General features: G+C 34.4%; 1 pseudogene; it reads left to right on the top strand.

Annotated features, from left to right (window-relative positions):
* The window catches only part of LOC106461477, a 102,194-nt pseudogene that overhangs the window by 53,797 nt on the left and 37,282 nt on the right, over positions 1–11,115 (top strand).

Here is an 11,115-nt window from a genome sequence, read left to right as displayed (position 1 = left end):
ATATATATATATATATATATGCATGATTATTGACTGTATATATATATGCATGATTATTGACTGTATATATATATGCATGATTATTGACTGTATATATGAAAATCAGTTAAGTAGCTGGTCTAGAATTTGAATTACAAGTACAATTAAAAAAACTAAATTTTATAAAGACAAGTAGGGATCGATACATACGTAACCTAGCGAGCTATGGTAATATATGAAGTTTTAATGCTAGAAAAAATATCGAAACAAGAAAGTCAAAACTACAAAAACTGAAAATATAACAAATTGTATCCTTACTTTGGGAAGTTTGTGATTATGTTAGTTTGAGCCAAAGTAAGGATAAAATGTTAAAATTTTTAAATAACAGTTTTTGTAGTTTTGACTTTTTTTTCAATACTTTTGTAGCATTAAAACTTTATGTATTACTATAGCTAGCTAGGTTATGGCCCCCCCAATAGCACAGCGGTATGTCTGCGGACTTACAACGCTCGAAACCGGGTTTCGATACCCGTGGTGGGCAGAGCACAGATAGCCCATTGTATAGCTTTGTGCATAAATTCAAATAAACAAGCTAGGTTACGTATATATCGATCCCTACTTGTCTTTATAAAATTTAATTTTTTTTTTGTATTGTGCTTGTTTGTTTTCTTTTTATTAGCTATATTTTTTCACCAGTAATACTAAGCATGGGGCGCGCTTACACTCTATTCGATTTTATAGCTCATCAGGATCTATACAAACCTAACCTCAAATTCTCATTTTATGTCCAAAGTAGCGCATCGTCCGTTTTATATATATATCCCAGACGGAAGAGTTCTGTGAAAGAATTAGAGCGAAAAGGTCCGTCATTTTTTTTCTTTCTGTACGCTCGTCAAGAAGTCACTTATTTACTTAGATGAAAATTCGTTGAAATAGTGAAATTTTAATCCACTCCATAACCACGTATATAGCGACTTAAGCGGCTTTATTAGTACAGTAAGCTTTAGTTTTCCTCAGCCAATACTGTGAAATAGTCACTGTTACTATTCAGAGATTTTAAAGGTGGTTTTAAACGGGCGATTTTTAATGGCCGTCATTTTGTTTGATCACGATCTCTACTATTAAGTACTACCGTACTTAATGATATCGTACAGTTTATACTTGTAATAAAATTCACAAATGGTGGCATAACCCCCCCCCCACCCCACACACACACACACACACACAAACAACAAAACTTGTTGTAAATGAGGAAACACTATTTTAAATAATAAAGCATTGATAAGTTAATACGGATTACTATAATGACTTATTGATATAGTTGCATCAGATCTAAAAGAAAGTGACCTTATGGCGTTGAAGTGTTTTTAAAGTTTTATTCTTTTTAGAAAAGTATTTCCCGCACTATTAGAGGATAAACTAATGTTCATTTGACTCTCAGTTTCCACAGTGTAGAAAAACGAAGATGGTGGTAAGAATTGTGACAAATAAACAGTTTAATGTGTAAGCTAGATTAAAACAAGAACTGACGGGGCATCAAATGCTTTGGAGACCAAACCGACATTGAAAAATGTTGAAAATATATACAATTTCATCGATGGACCCCTAATAATACATTAGCCCTTGGGCGTCCAATTGGCTTAGTCCGGCCCTGAATGTCTATTACATACAGGCACTCATTGTTATCTTAAGCCTGAGAGAATTTTTAAGGAACTATTTAAAGTGAACAGTATATTATGCTTTATTTAAAAAAAGAAGCCGTGGATGAATTTGTAATTGTTATTGCAGTTTAATTCATTGACTTATAACGTACTATTTTCTTTTTGTCTTTGTATTTTCTTCACAAAATATATTTAAGAGTTTAGTGATAAAGAAATTTCGTTATGCTCATAATAATTAGCCTGGGCCAAAGTAGAGATAAAATAACTTTTATTTCATACTTTTTGTAGCATTAAAACTTTCTATGTTACTTATAGCTAGCTAGGTTACGTATATATTGATCCTACTTGTCTTTATAAAATTTAATTTATATTATTTTACTTGTTTGTTTTATTTTTATTAGCTATATTTTTGTTCGCCAGTAATTCCAAGGTTGGGGCGCGTGTATACCAGATTCGATTATATTACTCATCAGGATCTCTACCAACCTACCTTCAAATCAATTATATGCCGTTTTACATATATATACTATCTTTTTCGGTACAAGAAAGGAAACATTGGGACCACAGACGGAAGAGTTCTGTGAAAGAATTAGAGCATAAGTTTCGTCAGTTTTTCTGTACGCTTTTTTGGAAAAGTCACTTACTTAATTACTTTGATGAAAATTCGTTGAAATAGTGAAATTTTGATTCACTTCATAAACACGTATATAGCTACAGTATATAGGCGGCTTTATAAGTACATTAAGCTTTTGTTTTGTTCAGCCAATACTGTAAAATAGTCGTTGTTAATATTCAGACATTTTAAAGGTGGTTAAAAAAGAAGTGCCCCCCAGTGGCACAGCGGTATGTCTGTGGACTTACAACGCTAGAAACCGGGTTTCGATACCCGTGGTGGGCAGAGCACAGATATCCCTTGTGTAGCTTTGTGCATAATTAAAAAACAAACAATTTAGAAAGGCGATTTTTATGCCCCTCCAGACCGTTACAGGATTAACCTAACAAAAAATACAGATGTCTGTTTCAGGACATCACGAGTGAAGTAACCGCTTTCTTTTCTGCAAGAGAATACTTAGTAACCAATTAGTGGATCCTATTTCCGATTGTAGCTTAAGTAAGGAAAAGCTGGTAACTTGGTATCTAGGTAATAAAGACAAGGGTAAAAAAAAAAAGGTAAAAAGAATAAAATTACACAAACAGGTAAAAAAAAAAGTATCAATAACAGCTAAGCCAAGCTTAAGCTGATTATTGAAACCGTATAAACCAATTGAGTTAATAATTACGCTGTTTCGGAATTTGTCATTTTATACCATTCCTAAAGTATAGGAGTCTTTTTTCTTTTTACTTTTTTTACCTGTTTGTGTAATTTTCTTTCTCTTTTTTTTTCGATTGACTTTGGGCCCGGCGTGGCCAGGTGGTTAGGGCACTTGCCCTTTCAGCCGTGCGGGCGTTATAAAGTGACGGTCAATCCCACTATTCGTTGGTTAAAGAGTATCCGAAGAGTTAGCTACCTTCCCTCTAGTCTTTCACTGCTAAATTAGGGACGGCTAGCGCAGATAGCTCTCGTGTAACCTTGCGCAAAATTCAAACAAAAAAAAAACGATTAACTTTTTTTTTTCGTTGTCTGTCTTTTGGTTTTGTTTTCCTTTCTCTTTTTTATTTCTCTTTATTACCGCCACTGGTTTACTTGAATAACTCTGCATCTAAACTAAACTTGAAGAAAAACAGAATTTTCGAAAAATGTACCTATTAACCAAGGAGCTAGGCTAGCAAATACATGGTACCGTCTTGTATCACAACGACATCGCTGGTGTATTTAGATGAGGTGTAAGGCAAAAACTATAAATATTTTGACAAATACACGTCCACTAAACGTAGATTTTTTTCCAGTTCATGACCTTGAATATCTTAGATAAATGTTTCACATTTAAACATCTGGATAACTTGTGTATGTGTCTATCATTTTGTAAAATTCATTAATTGAAAACAAAGAAAGGGAGTTAAAACAGACAGAGAAACTTGGGTGAATACATAATTACTGACCCACCTTTCATCTAAATCAGAGTAATTATATATGCTTTTAAAATGTAAACAACGTAGAAACAGGTTTCTTTAGTATGTATTTACTATTACACTTTTAAAATGCAAATATGTAAACCACACTGAAACAGGTTTCAATAGTACGTTTGAATTAGATACACTTTTAAAATGCAAATGACATAGTAATTGACAAGTATACTTAAAGTAGTTACGCTTTTAATATAAAGATCATACTTGGGGTAGTATAGTTGGCTTAATTTACTACTATAGTTATATTAGATCTGAATAAATTACTTCCATAAGAAATAAAAATAAAATGGTGTTAAAACTTCAGTGAAATGAGTGTTGTACATAGTCTTCAAGACGCTAGAGTATGTATGTTTGTTTTAGAGCAAAGCCACAGTGGGACATCTGCTGTGTCCACCGCGGGGAATCGAACCCTGTATTTTAGCATTGGTAAGTCAGTACACTTACCGCTATCACACTGGGAGACACAAGAGTCTAATAACACTACTCTGGGATCGTTAAATATCACCCATGAACTTGTATTGTATAGGGTTACCAGATTTTTTAGAGTGAAAACCTGGGACATTTTTCCATATGGAATGACACTGAAATAGTCCTGAAACAGTTTGAATTACACAGAGGCAAGGGAACCGGGGGTGCTGTAGCACTTCCACTGTTACATATTTGTTTTATATAGCAACTGTAAATTATATTTGTATATTAATTTTCTGGGGGATATGCCCCCAGCCCCCCATTATATTAAGCTGCTTTTAGCAGCTCTTTATTATTTCAATCTCTCATTGTAAAATCTACATGTCTAGCCAAGCATCCCCACTTTGTAACTCTTTTCTATACTAGTTATAATAATATACTTTTTTCATTTACTAAATAATCGAATGCTTATTTCATCATATTTTTAAACAAAATATATTAAAAGCTTATAAAGTTAAATAATATTAAATGAAGTAAAAAACGCGCCTAAGCTGTATTGAACCTCCTCAAAAGAAAAATGTTGCTTCTACGCTTTCTTCTTCGCAGCTGAGCAGGTCTTCCTACATGAATTCTTGCGGTTGCCCAACAATAGGTTGAGAAAACGTAGCAGAGAGGTTGGCTGTGTCTGGGTCGTGTGTTCGCGACCCTTGGAGGGTCAGGTGCTATCTAGCCCTTTTCCTCCCTCCTTTTCGGTTTCTGTTTTTGCTAACAAATGCTATAAGAGCATTCACGAAATCAGGGTACAAACACAAAGCTATAAACAATGATTCCATCCTCAGGGCCATGTCCATGAATGTTACACTTCTAGCATTTAGTGCTATTCTCCACTTCACTTAGTTTGGTTGCGTTATAGTCCACAAATAGTTCACTGGCAAACGTCATTTTTCACTAGGCTAACCTAAGGTTTGGTTTGGTTTTGAATTTCGTGCAAAGCTACACTAGAGCTATCTGCGCTAGCCGTCCCTAATTTAGCAGTGAAAGACTAGAGGGAAGGCAGCTGGTCATCAACACCCACCGCCAACTCTTGGGCCACTCTTTTACCAACGAATAGTGGGATTAGCCGTCATATTATAACGCCCCCACGGCTGAAAGGGCGAGCATGTCTGGTGGGACGGAGATTCGAACCCGCAGATTGCGAGTCGAGCGCCCTACCCACCTTTGGCCATGCCAGGCCTATGTGACTCGGTTGTTTGTTTCGTTTGTGCTTATTTGTTTGAGTAATTTATTTCTTTGTTGCGAGGTAGTGGTTTAACTGCTGCTGCCATGAGCGTCCACAGAAATTTCTCCGGGGTGTGTGCATAGTCTAAATCAAGGCTATATGTCAAGGCGTTTCTCGGATGAAAATGGCTTTAAATATTCTGAGCTCTTTTGAATCAACCATATTAATCGTGATTTTTTGCAAAAAAATTACAATGATTGCTTTACCTAACTAAATATCTTGAGTAAAATCAATAGAAATAACAGTATCCGAAAAAAATAGATTTGCTGAAGCTATTTTGATCAAAGCACAATCGGGTACGTTGGTCCTGCTTCTTTCATGTGCTTTGCGTGACATTTCAAATTTCCAAAACAAGATTCCCTACTGTTTGGTGTCCTGATTTCTGCTGTGTGATCAAGTGTTGTTTGCAGCGTATTTTGACTGTATTATTGTTCCATTTAATGAAGAATTGATTTATTTTCTTCTCGTTTCAACACAACGTAAATGAAAATTTGCCGATGCCAAAGTCATCGTATAGCTGATTCATGCAAGTACGAGCAAGCAAAGCAAAAGATATGGCTGAAGCAAGCCTATTTAGTTGTAGGAGTGTGCGCGAGTGTTCGAGAGAAAGCACCATTCTTTTCAGACAAGGGGAGTTAGAGAGTAGGCATGTATGAGTATCAAAAAGAGAGAGAGAGGGAGGAAAAGAGCACAAATCAAGGCTCCACGAAGTTTTTAAATCGTTTTAACACACAATTAATCAGGATATAATGATTGGGAAAAGTCCTCACACAGAGAAGAAACGTAAATAATTACCAAAAAAATCCGGAATTTTCAATTTGAGACCAACTGGTCGTCCTGTTTGCCAAAAACTGCTATATTGGTCACTTTGGTCTCAAAACAGCCTCTGAGGCCACGGCCACATAGCCAATACTACTTCCCGCACAAAAACTTGTATCTGTATCCAGAGTTTGGAGTTTATAGCTTTAAAGATGTGGCCGTGCATAAGGAACAGACCCACAGAGAGAGAGAGAGACATTCGCGTCTATATATATACTGAATGAATAAAGAGAGAAATGTTTCTCATTTTCCAGGGACGAACCCCCCCCCCCCTTCGCGTGGACGCCCATGTCTGCTGCATGTGTGTATGTGGGTTCAGGCTGTATCGTTTGTGTCGGTAAAAGTGGTGTTTTTGGTACTGATTACTGTATGTGGTTTGATTTCGTTTGTTGCATATTCGTTTCTGTGGCATGGTTATTGTGTATACTGTATATCCGTGATTTGTCCTTATATTTTGGACATACATTATAGTTGGCTATGTGCTGTTGTTTACAGTTGCAACAGTAAGGGCTTTTGTGTTCCTTTGGACATATAGAGTTGTGGTGATCGCCGTAATTCACACATCGTGGGAGGGATTTACATGCTGCTGCTACATGTTCGTATCGTTGACAACTGAAACATTGTGTAACGACAACGGCAAGTGTTTTTTAAGCCTTCTACTGTGAATCTCCGATACAAAAGAATAATACCATTGGATATTAGGCTCTGGATACACTTGTATGTACTTTATTCATGTTAGTCTGTTTTTGTCTTTTGTGAAACGATTCGTTCAATTTTCATGTATGATATGTTGAATGTTGTTTAATGTGAGTTCTTCTTGAATTCGTTCAATTTTTATACTGTAATGGTTGGATTCGGCTTGAATGGGTAATGAAGAAAAACTTTACCCATTCAAGCCGTCTCCAACCATTATTAGTCTCAAAGTGGGTTCCTCGTCATCGAATTTTATACTGTAGTATATACGTCTGATAACAAATGCTTTTACGTATTTGGATGTGTCCTGGATGAAAGGCATCTTCAGACCATTGTTTTAGGAGGCTTCTTAGATCAGCTACATCTGCCTCTTTGATTAATACTCATCCTTTAGCTATTCGTTTGATTGCTGTGCTTTTAACGTACGGTTTGCAGCGTCTTATTTCCATTGTTAACTGAGGTTCTTTGCATTTGCCTGGGATGCCGTGAATGATGACTGAGTATTTTGGTGGTTGTAAATGTTTTGTAGCAGAGAGGGAATAATTGGTTTGGTTTGTTTTGAATTTTGCGCAAAGCTAGATTAATTATATTTCCATAGTGATAAAAAATAAGTCACTTGTTTTTGGGAATACCTTAAATCTAGTAAATTACCAATGAAAATTCATGGGAAACAATAGCTACTCAAAACTTTGTACACATTGTTCTGTAGGAGCTTGTTTGTTTTGAATTTCGTGTAAAGCTACACGAGGGCTATCTGCGCTTGCCGTCCCTAATTTAGCATTGAAAGATTAGAGGGAAGACAGCCAGTCATCACCACCCACCGCCAACTCTTGGGCTATTATTTTACCAACGAATAGTGAGATTGGTTGAAACGTTATAACGGCCTCATGGTTGAAAGGCGAGTGTGTTCGATGACAGCGATTCGAACTTGCGACCTGCAGTTGCAAGTCAAGCGCCCAAACTACCAGACCGAGAGGGGAGGAACACTGAACAGAGTGATTCTCCATGTAAAATTTAAGAGAGCTGTGTTTAATGACAAATTTGCGGAAATCATATTCACACTCGGGTAAAGAGAAACTGGAACAGTTCAATATTTTTACTGTTTCTGATTGGGACGGGGGGGGGGGAACAAGATTAAAAACTGGGTCTATCCCAGTTTTACTGAGACGTCTGAAAACCCTACTAGTACAGAAATAGGTTCGGGTTCAATGCGTAGTTCCCCGAATTAGTTAAGTGGAGAACGGTGAATTTTGATGTAAACAACATTAAAGCACTTCTGCACCACATGTGTTTAAATTAATACATAATGATTTATCATTTCGCTCAGAAAAGGGGATAAAGATAAAAGAATGGCTATCGCCTAGTGTTTAGGGTAGGGTGACCATACATCCTCGATTTACGGGAACTCTCCCCAGATAAGGAATACTGTCCCCTGGAAAAAAGTGTCCTCGATTTGAAAACAAAAAACAGAAATACCCTTCTATTTCATTTCTTTTATTTATTATGAAGTCTGCAGCAGAAATACAACAGAAATAAATATTCAGCAAGTTTTTATTATTACCTTAGTATTAACAAAGTCATGTGATGACACTGGTGCAGTCGCCATAGCTACGACCTTGAACGTATCACAGAACATTTTCACGTACTTTTTTTTTTTTTTACTATAATAATAAAATTGTAAAACAGTTACACTTATGAGTGAATTACAACTGTCAGTAACACAGCAGTTTCTGTAGTAATGTTTGCATCTGGAATTATGATGACGATAGATATAAATATATATATACAGCTACAAGTCTCCCGGTTTTGGTTAACAAAATGTGGTCACGACATTTTAGGAAGTAACAAAGTCTGTTTAATAACAATGTAAAGAATATAGCGAGATTATGGTAAAATTTCGAACACGTATTTTGAAATTTAGTTTTCATCGTAGACTTTGAAATCTGGTATGTTTTTCCGAGTTTTGATATTAATAAAAAAAAATCCCAGTTGTAAATAAATTATTAGCAAAATATATATATTGCACTTGAAATATGCCTCTCTGTGTATATTTTTTTGTATACATGTTTGCGTGTAAATTATTACAGCAAAATATGTTGCACATTACAAAACACACTGGTCGTAGAATTAAGATCAGGTCTGCTAACAAGTAAACATATGGAGAAAAATTCAAAATGATTTTATTTAAACATGTATCAAACAGACGTGTTATTTAATTATAATTTATAATAATTTCTGGTTTTTACATTGGAACATTTTGTTTATTTCTTTCGTTAATTTATGTTAATCAATTAATGGTTGAAATTATGTAATATAATTCAATGTAGCCAAAACTCTCTCTCTTTTCAGTAGTGTTTTCTATGCATTTTGTAGTGTTCGATGAAAAAGTGATTTTTATGTCATTCATTTGAGTCTTGCACCTGTGTTGTGTATTGTGAAATGTTCATAAAATGTTGGCATTTGTGGAAGTGTATTATAAATACACACAACCAGGCATACAAACATATAAAAGTATGTATGTGTGTACAAATACACATATAATCTTCACTCTCCATTTCTTGAAATATACAATTTATTATGTATATTCAAAGTGTACCTTATTAAAACTAATAAAAAGGAATCAGTTTTCTGATCTTAGAGTTACCCTTCAACTGTAGGTTGTAAAAACAAGATTCAAACATTTCCTATAGCATTAACACTTTGAATGACAGGTAATTATTCTAACAGTGATTTTTAGTTGTTTGAAATATTTTAAACAAGTATTTGATCAAGCTGTTTCAGTAACTTTTTTAATTGATTGAAATGGACTCACAACTAACTAATAAAGGTGTTTCAGCAAATTTCTCAGTTGACTGAAATGGTTTCACAAGAAACTGATCAACATGTTTCAGTAACGTTTTCAGCTTATTTGAAATATATCTTCATGTAACCAATCAATTTAATTTAGTAGCATCATAAAATACATCTGGAAGTTAGATTAAATACCTATCCTCTTTCTTTTCTTAAACATAAGAAAATAAATATCTTTATGTTAGAAGACAAGCCATGATTTTCTTTGTTGTTAAAATAACTTAAAGAGTAAATTTTGATATCATTGAGTTTTAAATTTTTTGATATTCTATTTACTGGACAAGAAATTTAGTAGTTGCTTCATAGTTTTAAAAAACTGATTTCATTAAGTAAATAATAATAGTAGTAATTAATCTCACAAATTTAATCAACATTGTCTTATGTATATATTATTAGGCCTATTCTGCTATATCACGGGTCACATCAACTTCCCCACCAGCATCTGGCTCTAGTGCAGGAGGTTCCGGTTCACAGTCTGGCTCAGGCTCCAGTGGTATAGAGCAGCTCAGCAAAACAAATTTGTACATTCGTGGTCTCATTGAGAATACGACAGACAAGGATTTACTAAGTCTTTGTAGTCCGTAAGTTTAACTTCACTTTTACACATTGTTTCACAAACACCAGTAAAAGATTTCAAATGACGTGCAGTGTGGTAAGATATTTTCTAATTTTATGGTAACAAGTTAAAATCTTTCAATTGATTTACTCAAATTATACACACATTAAATGTTGCACTTTGCCACCTGTACTTTTTTTGCCATTTATGAAATATATGTCACATATAAAGTTAAGTATTATTATCGAGGTGTATGATTTAAAGGGCACACATTTTTTTTTTTACTGTCACATCTAACTTCCTGTCTAGAAATAATTTGCCTTATGTAATCCTCTGATTAAATATCAGGTCATATCGTCTATGCAGCAAAATAAATTTTATTTTACTGTTTTGATTATGTATGATTTGTATGTTTCATAGTAAGCAAGATTCTGAGTCATAAGCCTTCACCTTGTGTTAAATACCAAAATATGAAAAACAATCATGCAAATGAAGTAAACCTTTTCATTTTAATCAAACATAATTTCTTTTAAAGACTGTGTAAAACATGTAATTATTGAAATATATTGTACATTGATACTGTTAAAAATGGTTTAAAGTTAGGAAATATTATGTCACATAATGGGAAAAAATATGCATAATATTTTTTTTTGCAATGATATGTTTCTACTTGTAAATAAAACTTATAAGGGGTGTTGCAAAATAAATTGCACTTTTTTTCCCTGAAAGCATAATAAAGTAAAATAAGATTTTAATTCAATCAAAAAAGTAATTCCTAGTATCAATATTGCTTGATTGGGCCG

Source organism: Limulus polyphemus, unplaced genomic scaffold (assembly GCF_000517525.1).
Source record: "Limulus polyphemus unplaced genomic scaffold, Limulus_polyphemus-2.1.2 Scaffold967, whole genome shotgun sequence".
In the NCBI taxonomy this organism is placed as follows: Eukaryota; Metazoa; Arthropoda; class Merostomata; order Xiphosura; family Limulidae; genus Limulus; species Limulus polyphemus.
The sequence above is the reverse complement of the archived record's forward strand: the minus strand, read 5'-3'. Positions and strand labels throughout refer to the sequence as shown.